Raw genomic sequence first — 13,341 nt, 5'->3', positions numbered from 1 at the left:
GACAATACGGACAATAGATACAACTGTGTCCTGGCTGATATTTGGCTGTACTTGTTCACCAGCCTCTCTGTATGATGGCCCGTGGTTAATGACATGGCCAATGATAGTAGCTCTATTTGATCAGTTACCTTAGCTCTGGTCCTTCTTTGAGCGCCACTACGCATTCTACAGTTTTTTCCAATTGCTAACACACTAAAATGACATGCACAGCACAATTATTTAAACTGACACACAGAGAGCAAAACTTCCTCTCCAGTCTCCAAAAGTCTAAACACATTTTCTGCTTTACACACATTTTGCATTTCAAAATGGCACTTTTTAAATGCACTGAACACAGTTTCCTGCATAAGACACAACAATCTGACATAAAGTCACATGTTTGCCATTTCAAAACACGGCCATTCAAAATGACACTACATGAGCTACACTGTAAAAAATATTTGTTGACTCAACTTAAACATATGTGTAACCTGGTTGCCTTAGAATTCTAAGTTGTTTGGAAATCAGATGTTTAGTTGACACAAAGAGACAATCAGTTCTCTCAACTAAAAGTTGGAAGTTCACTTAACTAATGACATGTTCAGTCAACTAAGGTTTGTTGGTAAACACAACTTTCAATTTAGTGGATCCAACTTCTAATTATGTATTATATGGACTAATGATTGTGTGGAGTCAACTCCAATTTACATCACTTCAACAACATTATATAGTGGGGCTAATGTGCATTTTGAAGTTATCTTGACTAAGCTTTTTATTTGTTTTGACTTTATTATGTTTGTTGAATTACAGTATTTCTGAGTTGCTAAAACACTAAAATCCATTCGCAAAACCAAAGTTGCAAGTGTACAAACCACTTTATTGATTGAAGCACACAGTTTGTAGAACTTTAAACACTTCTCATGTGGTTAGACACAGCTAGCAAATCGGAATCGCTCTTTGTGCAAAACTGTAAACACATTGTCATTCAAACAGCACATGTAGCATTTTGGTGCATTTCAACTCAGAATGGCACAACACAGCCCCAAAAGTGAAATACAAGTAACACACTGTTGTCGTCGGTAACACACAAGCACTCAAAATTTAACACACCTGTTTCAAATCAGTAATGTGTTGCACCCAATCAGTAATGGGGATATAAAGCCAGGTCAAATCCAAATGGGATGTGTGATTTTCACAATGGAGGGCAGGAGAGAAGGTGGAAGTAGAAGTAGAAGTGGAAGTGGACGTGGACGTGGAAGAGAAGGAAGAGGAAGAGGAGGAGGAGGAGAAAGAGACAGAGGAGGAAGAGACAGAGGAGGAGGAGGAAGAAGAGACGGAGGAGGAGGAGGAGGAAGAAGAGACGGAGGAGGAAGAGGAGGAGGAGGAGGAGGAAGAGGAGGAGGAGGAGGAGGAAGAACAAGAGCCATAATTTCCAATGAAATTAGAGCAACAATCATACACCATGTTCTGGTTCATGGAATGAGTATGAGGGAAGCAGGACTACGTGTTCAACCAAATATAAGCAGGTTCTCTGTGGCCTCCATTGTCAGGACATTCAGAGAACACAACCGGTAAGTGTACTATCATTTGTGGTCCCTCAAACTTACAGTACAGTATGTACAGTTGTGGAATGTCTCAGTAAATTACTGTAACATCTCTAAAAATTGGCCCTTTTCTTGCAGTATTACAGTAAAACTAATAATAGTATTACATAAAAATATATATTTTATGTATTTTACATATTTGGTTACATTGCATTAGGTCTGTCTGTACAATTCTAACAAGATGTTTTATTTGCTAGAATTGAAAGACTGCCACATGCCGGTGGAAGGAGAGGTATAGTCTCACAAGAGCAGGAGACCATTATTGTCAATATGGTCCTTCAAAATAATCTCATTCGTCTGCGAGAAATACAACAGCGAGTTGAGGAAGACAACGAGAACTTTGAAGGAATCAACAGTGTGAGTCTCTCCACAATTGACCGTGTCCTGAAACGCAACCTGATAAGTCTCAAACAAGTCTACAGAGTACCATTTGAGAGAAATTCTGAGAGGGTAAAAGAGCTACGATATCAATATGTACAAGTAAGTAATACGTAATGTCCAGAGATTATAAAGCACTATTGAGTTACTGTACATCTTTACTGTGTTGAATGTAATGCAGCACATGTGTACAGAGTCATGAAGCCTGGAATGCTATGTCATTTACGTTATATCAAAAATGAACTTTTTCTCATTTCTATAGAGAATGTTTCAACTGGATTCCATGGAGAGGCCTCATGAGTGCATCTTCTTGGATGAAGCTGGCTTCAATCTCACCAAGAGGAGAAGGAGAGGCCACAATATTATTGGTCAACGAGCCATTGTAGAGTTGCCAGGGCAGCGTGGTGGCAACGTGACCACATTCTGCCGCTCCTCGGACATGGAATGCCCTCCCTGACCATCTAAGGGCACCACAGACTTTGGAGACTTTTAAAAAAGGACTAAAAACTTTTCTTTTTAGCAGAACTTATGAGTTTTAACCTTGCACAAAAATGTTGTTGCACTATTTATAGATATTTTACATTGATGTTTTTACCTTGCTTTTATGACCTTGAATGTAGCACTTTGAGATTTGTTTAAATGTAAAGTGCATTACAAATAAAATTTATTATTATTATTATTATTATATGTGCTGCCATCAGCAGCTACGGGGTTATTCACCGCCATGTGACTTTAGGACCTTACAACACTGCCCATCTTATAACGTTTCTGTATGCTCTACAGGAGGCATTACTGAGACGTGAAGAGAGAGGTGATGAGCAGGCAGAGCATCCCATGTACGTGGTAATCTGGGACAATGTGAACTTTCACCGTGGTCCTAGAATCCGTGAGTGGTTTGAAAATAACCCACGTTTTATAAATGTGTGCCTCCCACCATACTCGCCCTTCCTTAATCCCATTGAAGAATTTTTTTCTGCATGGAGGTGGAAGGTCTATGACAGAACTCCTTATGCACAGGAAAATCTCCTTCAGTCAATGGATGCAGCATGTGACAACATTGGAGTGGAATCGATTCAAGGTTGGATTCGTCATGCTAAAGGATTCTTTCCCCGTTGTTTAGCAAGGGACAGGATTGCCTGTGACGTTGATGAGGTCCTGTGGCCTGACCATGCCCAGAGGCATGATGCTGAGGCAGAATGATTCCAAGACATTGCTATCGATCTGCTGCATATTTTGTTTGTGACTATTTGTGTGCAGGATTGTGCAAGCACTTCATAATATATCAAATTTTTCCCCTGCTCTGCTTTGAGTGCAGTGTTTTGCATTTATCTCTGTAGTGTGTAATGACTGCTGTGTAGTGTTTATACATTAGCTGGATGTGTGTGATATCTGAAAACAGTGTTTGGTTTTGGGTAAAGATAACATAGTTCTGAAGCAATTGTTTGATATAGCAAGACAAGTCAAAGGTTTTGACAGTGTAGCTTAAGTTTGGTGATTTGTGTTTAAGGTTTTGGGAAAGCGAGAGAAATGTTCAAAAAATGTGTTTTAGCAACTCAGAAATACTGTAATGTCAAATAGTTACTAAAATGTCTTTTGTTTTAGATACAATCATGGAATGCATCACAGTACACATTGAAATGGAAAAATCAAAAAACATTCTAATTAGCTGCATGTATAGAAAACCGGGATCGAATAATGACACGTTTAAGGAAATAATCACAGAAATATTCAGTAAGCGCGATAACAAAATGTTTTTTATCTGCAGAGATTTTAATATTAACTTGCTCAACCCACAAGACCACAACAAAACGACAGAGTTCATTAATCTGGTGTACAGTCCCGGTTTGTATCCCTCAATCACTCGACCAACCAGAATTACAACCAATAGTGCTACACTGATTGATAATATATTTACTAACGTCACTGTCTATAAAGTTGAAAGTGGACTAATAACAAATGAAGTCAGTGATCATCTGCCAGTTTTTGAAAACATACATAGCTACACCAAGACCAGGAAGGACGACAACATGACAGATGAACTGATTTAGATTTTGGCATTTTCAGAAGAGCACCTTGTTTTCTTTTAGCTGAGAAAAAGGCTTGCACTCATAAAAGGTAAACAAATTGCACTTTATTGACCTTATTAAACATTTAGGCAATTTTAGCTGTACAATACAAACATAAACCTACACGCAGACTCTCTCTCAAGGAGAGGTTAAAGGTCCCATGGCATGAAAATGTCACTTCATGTAGCTGCTTCACCTGCACTGCATCATACAGCTGACACACACACAGGTAGGAACACACACACACACACACACACACACACACACACACACACACACACACACACACACACACACACACACACACAGACACACACATGTTCTCACACACACAGACACACATAGACACACACATGTTCACACACCCACACACACAGACACAAACACATACACACATACACAAACATGTTCACACACAGACACACATTTCATTTCTTCTATTAATTGTGTTAACTGTAAGATTTACTTATGATTTGTATTTTCAAATGCATGTATGTATGTGTGTGTGTGTGTGTGTGTGTGTGTGTGTGTGTGTGTGTGTGTGTGTGTAATGAAATGTCATAATGAGTATTGTCAAAGGAAAGATTGTAGGACCCCAGGAAGAATAGCTTTTAGTGAATGCTGAAGCTAATGGGGATCCAAATAAAACAAACAAACAAACAAACATATACAACACACACACACACACACACACAGACACATACGTTCTCACACACACAGACACACACACAGACAGACACAGACACACACACAGACACACACACGCACTTCCACACACTTCCACACACACACACACACACTCACACAAACATACATGTTCACACACACACAGAAACACATACACACATAGTCACACGCACCCACACACACATACACACACACACGTCGTAGATCAGCGCCTTTCTCCGCCCATCATACCGTAAATTGCTCGCGTCTCTCCACCATGGATCAGCCACCAGGTCAGTCAAAACAAGGAACACTAAGATTTAGTGATCAGGAAGATGATCTGCTTGATTATGAGGTAACAGCTTGATGCATGCTAATCCAGCATTAGTAACGGGGAATATATGTATTGACCACTGCGCTGTAACAAAGCATTACAGTTTTGTCTGATTGCTTAAGCACATTTTTTGTAACTATTGGCTATTTTTGCAAAACTCTACACACAAATAAGAAAACCTTTCACCCAATTATCAAAACATTGTAGTTCTCTTTCAAAAGCAAACACAGCTAGATTAACTCTTCACACCTTCGTAAAAATGGTGTTTTCGTATCAAACAGTAAACACAAGCCATCATCTACTAAGCACACAATGTGCCAACTACACACTGATGGTATGAATACAACACACATCTGGCTTTCTCTTTCTCTGTGTACAGATGTCAATTTGAGGGTCATACTTTTGTCATAGTGTCATGGAAACATACAAGGATCCAAACTTCAAGTATTGGTGTTTATTCACACTCATCAAAACCAAGACAAAGTCACAACACAAAATAGTAATTTCACAAAAAAACAACAACAATCAGCCTAAATCATGTCGTCTTTCTGGGTCCGGCCACAAAATTTCGTCCACATCGCATGCGATATCCTCCAGTCCAAGGCACCGGGGAAAATATCTCCTTGAATGCCGTATCCAGGCCTGACATGATGCCTGTAAAAGGGCTACCTGTTGATGAGGATGACGGTCGTACACTTTCCAGCGCCAGGCAGAGAAGAACTCCTCGATGGGATTTACAGTTTTTTCCTATTGCTTACACACAGTTTTGCAAACTAGTCTGGTTTTATCAAAATACATAACACAATTCACAAAACCACACACCCAAACTGCAAAACACCTCATATATCCTGCAAAATGAAGCACTGCAACCAAAACCACACATATCATTATCAAAATCAAACTTTTGCATGAAATGGCACACACTTCATTCATATTACCAGAGTTTTGCCTAACCAACTACACACTGTTGGGCATAATGAAAAGCACCCTCATCTTTACTATGCCTTGCCATAATATTACAGTATTTCTGAGTTGCTAAAACACATTTTTTGAACATTTCTCTCGCTTTCCCAAAACCTTAAACACAAATCACCAAACTTAAGCTACACTGTCAAAACCTTTGACTTGTCTTGCTATATCAAACAATTGCTTCAGAACTATGTTATCTTTACCCAAAACCAAACACTGTTTTCAGATATCACACACATCCAGCTAATGTATAAACACTACACAGCAGTCATTACACACTACAGAGATAAATGCAAAACACTGCACTCAAAGCAGAGCAGGGGAAAAATTTGATATATTATGAAGTGCTTGCACAATCCTGCACACAAATAGTCACAAACAAAATATGCAGCAGATCGATAGCAATGTCTTGGAATCATTCTGCCTCAGCATCATGCCTCTGGGCATGGTCAGGCCACAGGACCTCATCAACGTCACAGGCAATCCTGTCCCTTGCTAAACAACGGGGAAAGAATCCTTTAGCATGACGAATCCAACCTTGAATCGATTCCACTCCAATGTTGTCACATGCTGCATCCATTGACTGAAGGAGATTTTCCTGTGCATAAGGAGTTCTGTCATAGACCTTCCACCTCCATGCAGAAAAAAATTCTTCAATGGGATTAAGGAAGGGCGAGTATGGTGGGAGGCACACATTTATAAAACGTGGGTTATTTTCAAACCACTCACGGATTCTAGGACCACGGTGAAAGTTCACATTGTCCCAGATTACCACGTACATGGGATGCTCTGCCTGCTCATCACCTCTCTCTTCACGTCTCAGTAATGCCTCCTGTAGAGCATACAGAAACGTTATAAGATGGGCAGTGTTGTAAGGTCCTAAAGTCACATGGCGGTGAATAACCCGTAGCTGCTGATGGCAGCACATATAATAATAATAATAATAATAAATTTTATTTGTAATGCACTTTACATTTAAACAAATCTCAAAGTGCTACATTCAAGGTCATAAAAGCAAGGTAAAAACATCAATGTAAAATATCTATAAATAGTGCAACAACATTTTTGTGCAAGGTTAAAACTCATAAGTTCTGCTAAAAAGAAAAGTTTTTAGTCCTTTTTTAAAAGTCTCCAAAGTCTGTGGTGCCCTTAGATGGTCAGGGAGGGCATTCCATGTCCGAGGAGCGGCAGAATGTGGTCACGTTGCCACCACGCTGCCCTGGCAACTCTACAATGGCTCGTTGACCAATAATATTGTGGCCTCTCCTTCTCCTCTTGGTGAGATTGAAGCCAGCTTCATCCAAGAAGATGCACTCATGAGGCCTCTCCATGGAATCCAGTTGAAACATTCTCTATAGAAATGAGAAAAAGTTCATTTTTGATATAACGTAAATGACATAGCATTCCAGGCTTCATGACTCTGTACACATGTGCTGCATTACATTCAACACAGTAAAGATGTACAGTAACTCAATAGTGCTTTATAATCTCTGGACATTACGTATTACTTACTTGTACATATTGATATCGTAGCTCTTTTACCCTCTCAGAATTTCTCTCAAATGGTACTCTGTAGACTTGTTTGAGACTTATCAGGTTGCGTTTCAGGACACGGTCAATTGTGGAGAGACTCACACTGTTGATTCCTTCAAAGTTCTCGTTGTCTTCCTCAACTCGCTGTTGTATTTCTCGCAGACGAATGAGATTATTTTGAAGGACCATATTGACAATAATGGTCTCCTGCTCTTGTGAGACTATACCTCTCCTTCCACCGGCATGTGGCAGTCTTTCAATTCTAGCAAATAAAACATCTTGTTAGAATTGTACAGACAGACCTAATGCAATGTAACCAAATATGTAAAATACATAAAATATATATTTTTATGTAATACTATTATTAGTTTTACTGTAATACTGCAAGAAAAGGGCCAATTTTTAGAGATGTTACAGTAATTTACTGAGACATTCCACAACTGTACATACTGTACTGTAAGTTTGAGGGACCACAAATGATAGTACACTTACCGGTTGTGTTCTCTGAATGTCCTGACAATGGAGGCCACAGAGAACCTGCTTATATTTGGTTGAACACGTAGTCCTGCTTCCCTCATACTCATTCCATGAACCAGAACATGGTGTATGATTGTTGCTCTAATTTCATTGGAAATTATGGCTCTTGTTCTTCCTCCTCCTCCTCCTCCTCTTCCTCCTCCTCCTCCTCCTCTTCCTCCTCCGTCTCTTCTTCCTCCTCCTCCTCCTCCGTCTCTTCTTCCTCCTCCTCCTCTGTCTCTTCCTCCTCTGTCTCTTTCTCCTCCTCCTCCTCTTCCTCTTCCTTCTCTTCCACGTCCACGTCCACTTCCACTTCTACTTCCACCTTCTCTCCTGCCCTCCATTGTGAAAATCACACATCCCATTTGGATTTGACCTGGCTTTATATCCCCATTACTGATTGGGTGCAACACATTACTGATTTGAAACAGGTGTGTTAAATTTTGAGTGCTTGTGTGTTACCGACGACAACAGTGTGTTACTTGTATTTCACTTTTGGGGCTGTGTTGTGCCATTCTGAGTTGAAGTGCACCAAAATGCTACATGTGCTGTTTGAATGACAATGTGTTTACAGTTTTGCACAAAGAGCGATTCCGATTTGCTAGCTGTGTCTAACCACATGAGAAGTGTTTAAAGTTCTACAAACTGTGTGCTTCAATCAATAAAGTGGTTTGTACACTTGCAACTTTGGTTTTGCGAATGGATTTTAGTGTTTTAGCAACTCAGAAATACTGTAATTCAACAAACATAATAAAGTCAAAACAAATAAAAAGCTTAGTCAAGATAACTTCAAAATGCACATTAGCCCCACTATATAATGTTGTTGAAGTGATGTAAATTGGAGTTGACTCCACACAATCATTAGTCCATATAATACATAATTAGAAGTTGGATCCACTAAATTGAAAGTTGTGTTTACCAACAAACCTTAGTTGACTGAACATGTCATTAGTTAAGTGAACTTCCAACTTTTAGTTGAGAGAACTGATTGTCTCTTTGTGTCAACTAAACATCTGATTTCCAAACAACTTAGAATTCTAAGGCAACCAGGTTACACATATGTTTAAGTTGAGTCAACAAATATTTTTTTACAGTGTAGCTCATGTAGTGTCATTTTGAATGGCCGTGTTTTGAAATGGCAAACATGTGACTTTATGTCAGATTGTTGTGTCTTATGCAGGAAACTGTGTTCAGTGCATTTAAAAAGTGCCATTTTGAAATGCAAAATGTGTGTAAAGCAGAAAATGTGTTTAGACTTTTGGAGACTGGAGAGGAAGTTTTGCTCTCTGTGTGTCAGTTTAAATAATTGTGCTGTGCATGTCATTTTAGTGTGTTAGCAATTGGAAAAAACTGTAGAATGCGTAGTGGCGCTCAAAGAAGGACCAGAGCTAAGGTAACTGATCAAATAGAGCTACTATCATTGGCCATGTCATTAACCACGGGCCATCATACAGAGAGGCTGGTGAACAAGTACAGCCAAATATCAGCCAGGACACAGTTGTATCTATTGTCCGTATTGTCAGAGAAACCAACAGGTAGGATATTGCTTCTCCTACAGCAAAGTGTAAATGCTGTAAAATTAACATTTACAGTATTAGAGTGACAACCTTGTCTTTGGGAACATTGCAGCAATCGGCACAACATCCATTTCTCGGACTCTAGCTAAACACAGAGTCCGCATGAAACCACTATACAAAGTTGCTTTTGAAAGGAACAGTGAACGCATCAAAGACCTCCGTCACCAATACGTCCAGGTAAGGTTATGCAATACAGTCATTACTGTAAACTACTCTATAAACCTGCAGTACATGAGGACATACAGTAGATATACAGTACAGCACAGCAGTTACATACACTGTGTCTAATTACTATCAGAGAGTCATGGAGTTGGAGGCCAATCAAGTCCCACGTGAAATTATCTGTGTTGACGAGGCTGGCTTCAACTTGGTAAAAAGGTGTTGCCGTGGGAGAAACATAATTGGAAAAAGGGCCACAGTTACCGTGCCGGGCCAGAGAGGAGGTAACATCACCATGTGCACCGCAATCTCCGACAATGGTGCACTCCTGCATAAATGTGAGATTGGCCCTTACAACACCGACCGCCTTCTTCTGTTTTTAGAAGACCTGCACCAAAGACTGGTGCCAGAGGTAGAAAGGAGGCAGGTGGGAGACCATTTGCCAATATATGTGATCACATGGGACAATGTGGCATTCCACCATCCCCGTACGATCCCAGCCTGGTTTGACTTTTTTTTAAATTATTATTCTGGTGTTCTTTCTGTTTGTATATCTTGCAGTAATGTCCTTCTGCAAGTAAAGTCTTTACTGCAGAAATTCTGTCTATGTCTTTTTTTTCATAAACTGTAGATTCTATAAAGCTACTCTGAGACGGTCATTCATTTGTTGTATTGAATTTCTTCAAAAAAAGAAATAAAATGCATGTGCAAAACACAAACTTGTTAAATGTATTGAAAAATCTGTCATAGCAATTGTAAAAAACTGTAACTCCCTTTCATACAGTAGATGAGATTTGGATACTTTCTCAGACTGTGAAGGTAACCACATGGTGGAGGCCCAGCCATTGTTTTGCTGCACCATGAGCATATCCAACATAGAGTATGTGGGGCTATAGCTCAGTGGTAGAGCATTTGACTGCAGATCAAGAGGTCCCTAGTTCAAATCTGGGTGCCCCCTGCAAAGATGTGTGTAGGTTATTGTCTTTATGATAGTTGTCATTGATTCCTACCTGCCAGCATCAAGGTTGTACATTTGTGTTGGTGAAGAGGGCTGGTTCAGGTTAGTTAAACAATTAACAGCTTAAAATTAAGGCAGAAGCATAATCTATAAAAGTGTGTGTGGACATATTAAGCAATGCACAATGGTGCAAAATAAATCCTTTAATTCCCACATAAAGCAAATTTCAAGGATCGCAAGGACTGTTGCTTGCTCTGGAGGAAACTACTAGAACTGTTGGGTCCTTGTAAATTCTGAAGTGTGTCTAGACCTACTCTATCTGTAACGTGTCTCAAGATAACTCTTGTTATGAATTGATACTATAAATAAAATTGAAATGGAATTGAATATCTGCTGCTGTACAAGTTGCTGATCTTTAGCTCATTAGATGGTCAGTTAGCTCCATCTAGTGGACAGATAGTAGAACTCCATCATCTGATGGGGGACTTCTCTCACACTGACTGGCTCTGGGAACAGGTTGGACTGGTTCTGACGTCTCTCTGACTCTGAAGTTGACATACTCTAAGTCGGCCATGTTTAATTGGATGCTCTCCAGTTATTGCTGTTTGGTAGATTAACATTATATTTTCCTACTTTGGGGACTTTTCATTTCATATTCTTTGTCTGACATTTTCTATTCCCTGTTTGTATTTTCTGTGACTGCATGTGGTTTTAAATCTGTTGGAGTTTCTTCAGACTAAAGCAAAGACACTGATGATGTCATCCAAAAGAAACATAAAGGACAGCAACCTGTTTCCAGAGGACACTAAAGAACGACGGAGCAGCAGGAAACAGAGCAGCTCAAATAGCAAACAGCTGATTTATTCATCTGACTCGTAGAATAACGCCAATGATTGACTTGTTTTAAATGTCTGGGAATGTGGAACAGCTCCATGCTGACTACCTGAAATAAAACAAGGCCACATGCTGATTATTGGGGACTTGATTTGATGGATTTATTCTTCCTGTTGTGTCTCTGTTTAAACTCCTAATTTAAAGGTAAAGTCAGCGTCCACTAAAGGTTGTGTTGTTGCTGCTGACAGACTCAGATTATTATTCTAAGTGTGTGACAACATTATGGGATGGATCCCTACAGAGATAGACCTTTTAGTTAAAGAGGAACATCCTTTTAGTTTAGATCCTTTAGTTTCCAACCAGACCAGAGTGGTGATTGGAGGAACAGTGGAAAGATGAACCATTTTTCATATATATTTTCTTTTTCTATTGACTATAGTTGTGTTTGTTATTAACAGAAATCAACCTGCCAACATTTCTATTCGTCATAAAGTTCCGACGTTAAGTTTTTTACCGCCAGTTCAAAATGGAGCTGAACACAGAGGAGGATTCCTCCCTAACGGCCGCTCTGCTCTGCTCCGTGCCCCCGCTGTCCGGTAATAGTTAAAGCAGATAAAAACCTAAAGAACACTCAAAAGCTTCAAGATAAAACTTACTTAAGAAGCTTCTTCATTCACGTTCAAGAGAAGGCCTGTTTCCAGCCAGACTATGAATTGATTCATGAAATCCCTGTTATTAATATCTAGTCAGTCCCATATGGTCTAGCGGTTAGGATTCCTGGTTTTCACCCAGGTGGCCCGGGTTCAACTCCCGGTATGGGAATTGGTATTTAGCTATAAGATCTGCAGCAAGGTCAGTACTGTATAATCAGAGCTGTAGTTGCCCTATGCCCTGATAAGCATGTGTCAAAAACCATGTAATGCTAATAACTAGACATGATATGCATCTCTATAATCAAACATCATAAAACTATAACTGGACAGGTTGGCGGTGAAAACTTGAATCCTTACTGCTAGACTGGACATATTGCTGTGTTTTATCAACAAGTGATGTATATATTTATGTACCCTGTTCCTGGCATATCATATATATTTATGTATTCATAAAATCACTGTTATTATTCAACGTGTCAGTCCCATAGGGTCTAGCAGTCTGGATTCTGCCTAGATAACCTTTACACACATTATTAAGGAGTCCTCTGGGGACTACAATCAGTAGATCTGAGAAAGCTTTCAGTTAGGTTGGTTTTACAATCATTTGGCCTAAGTGGTGCCCAAAAGGTCTTGGGTGCTGCTCCTAAAGACTTCTAATAGTAAGGAGAACCGTGGACCAATGGCAGATAACATGGAGTTAGAGCAGGTTGTTTGCTGGGAGAACCTGCACTGGCAGAGAAGGACAGTTTTTATTCATGCAGGACTAGAGTCCGTCTTTGCCAGCTGAATGTTGATTCTCATACCGGGAGTTGAACCCACAACTTATATATTTATACATATATATATATATATATATATATATATATATATATATATATATAGTGTATACTCTGACTGCAGCAACACAAGTTCAGATTTCAGTGATACCTAATTTTTATGATGATTACGAGACTGAATTCAAAGTGTGTATCCCCCATGTAACTCAAAGCCTATCACTTCCAGTCAATACTGTCAAATTTGAAGCTCCTTCTGATTACATTAATGACCACATTATTCAAAATGGAGCTGAACATGGAGGAGGATTCCTCCCTAACGGCCGCTCCGCTCTGCTCCGT

At 39.6% G+C, this 13,341-nt stretch overlaps 2 non-coding genes across 2 annotated transcripts; both read left to right on the top strand.

Moving 5' to 3' along the window:
* The first annotated feature begins 10,667 nt into the window (after positions 1–10,667).
* trnac-gca (transfer RNA cysteine (anticodon GCA)) lies at positions 10,668–10,739 on the top strand. The gene has a single exon. It is a non-coding gene; the product is annotated as a tRNA-Cys (tRNA).
* Positions 10,740–12,323: 1,584 nt separating this feature from the next.
* On the top strand, positions 12,324–12,395 carry trnae-uuc (transfer RNA glutamic acid (anticodon UUC)). The gene has a single exon. It is a non-coding gene; the product is annotated as a tRNA-Glu (tRNA).
* Positions 12,396–13,341: the final 946 nt, after the last annotated feature.

The sequence above is a fragment of the Etheostoma spectabile genome, unplaced genomic scaffold, assembly GCF_008692095.1.
Source record: "Etheostoma spectabile isolate EspeVRDwgs_2016 unplaced genomic scaffold, UIUC_Espe_1.0 scaffold00018490, whole genome shotgun sequence".
Classification (NCBI taxonomy): Eukaryota; Metazoa; Chordata; class Actinopteri; order Perciformes; family Percidae; genus Etheostoma; species Etheostoma spectabile.
Note: the sequence above shows the minus strand (reverse complement) of the source record. Positions and strands in the feature narration are given on the sequence as shown.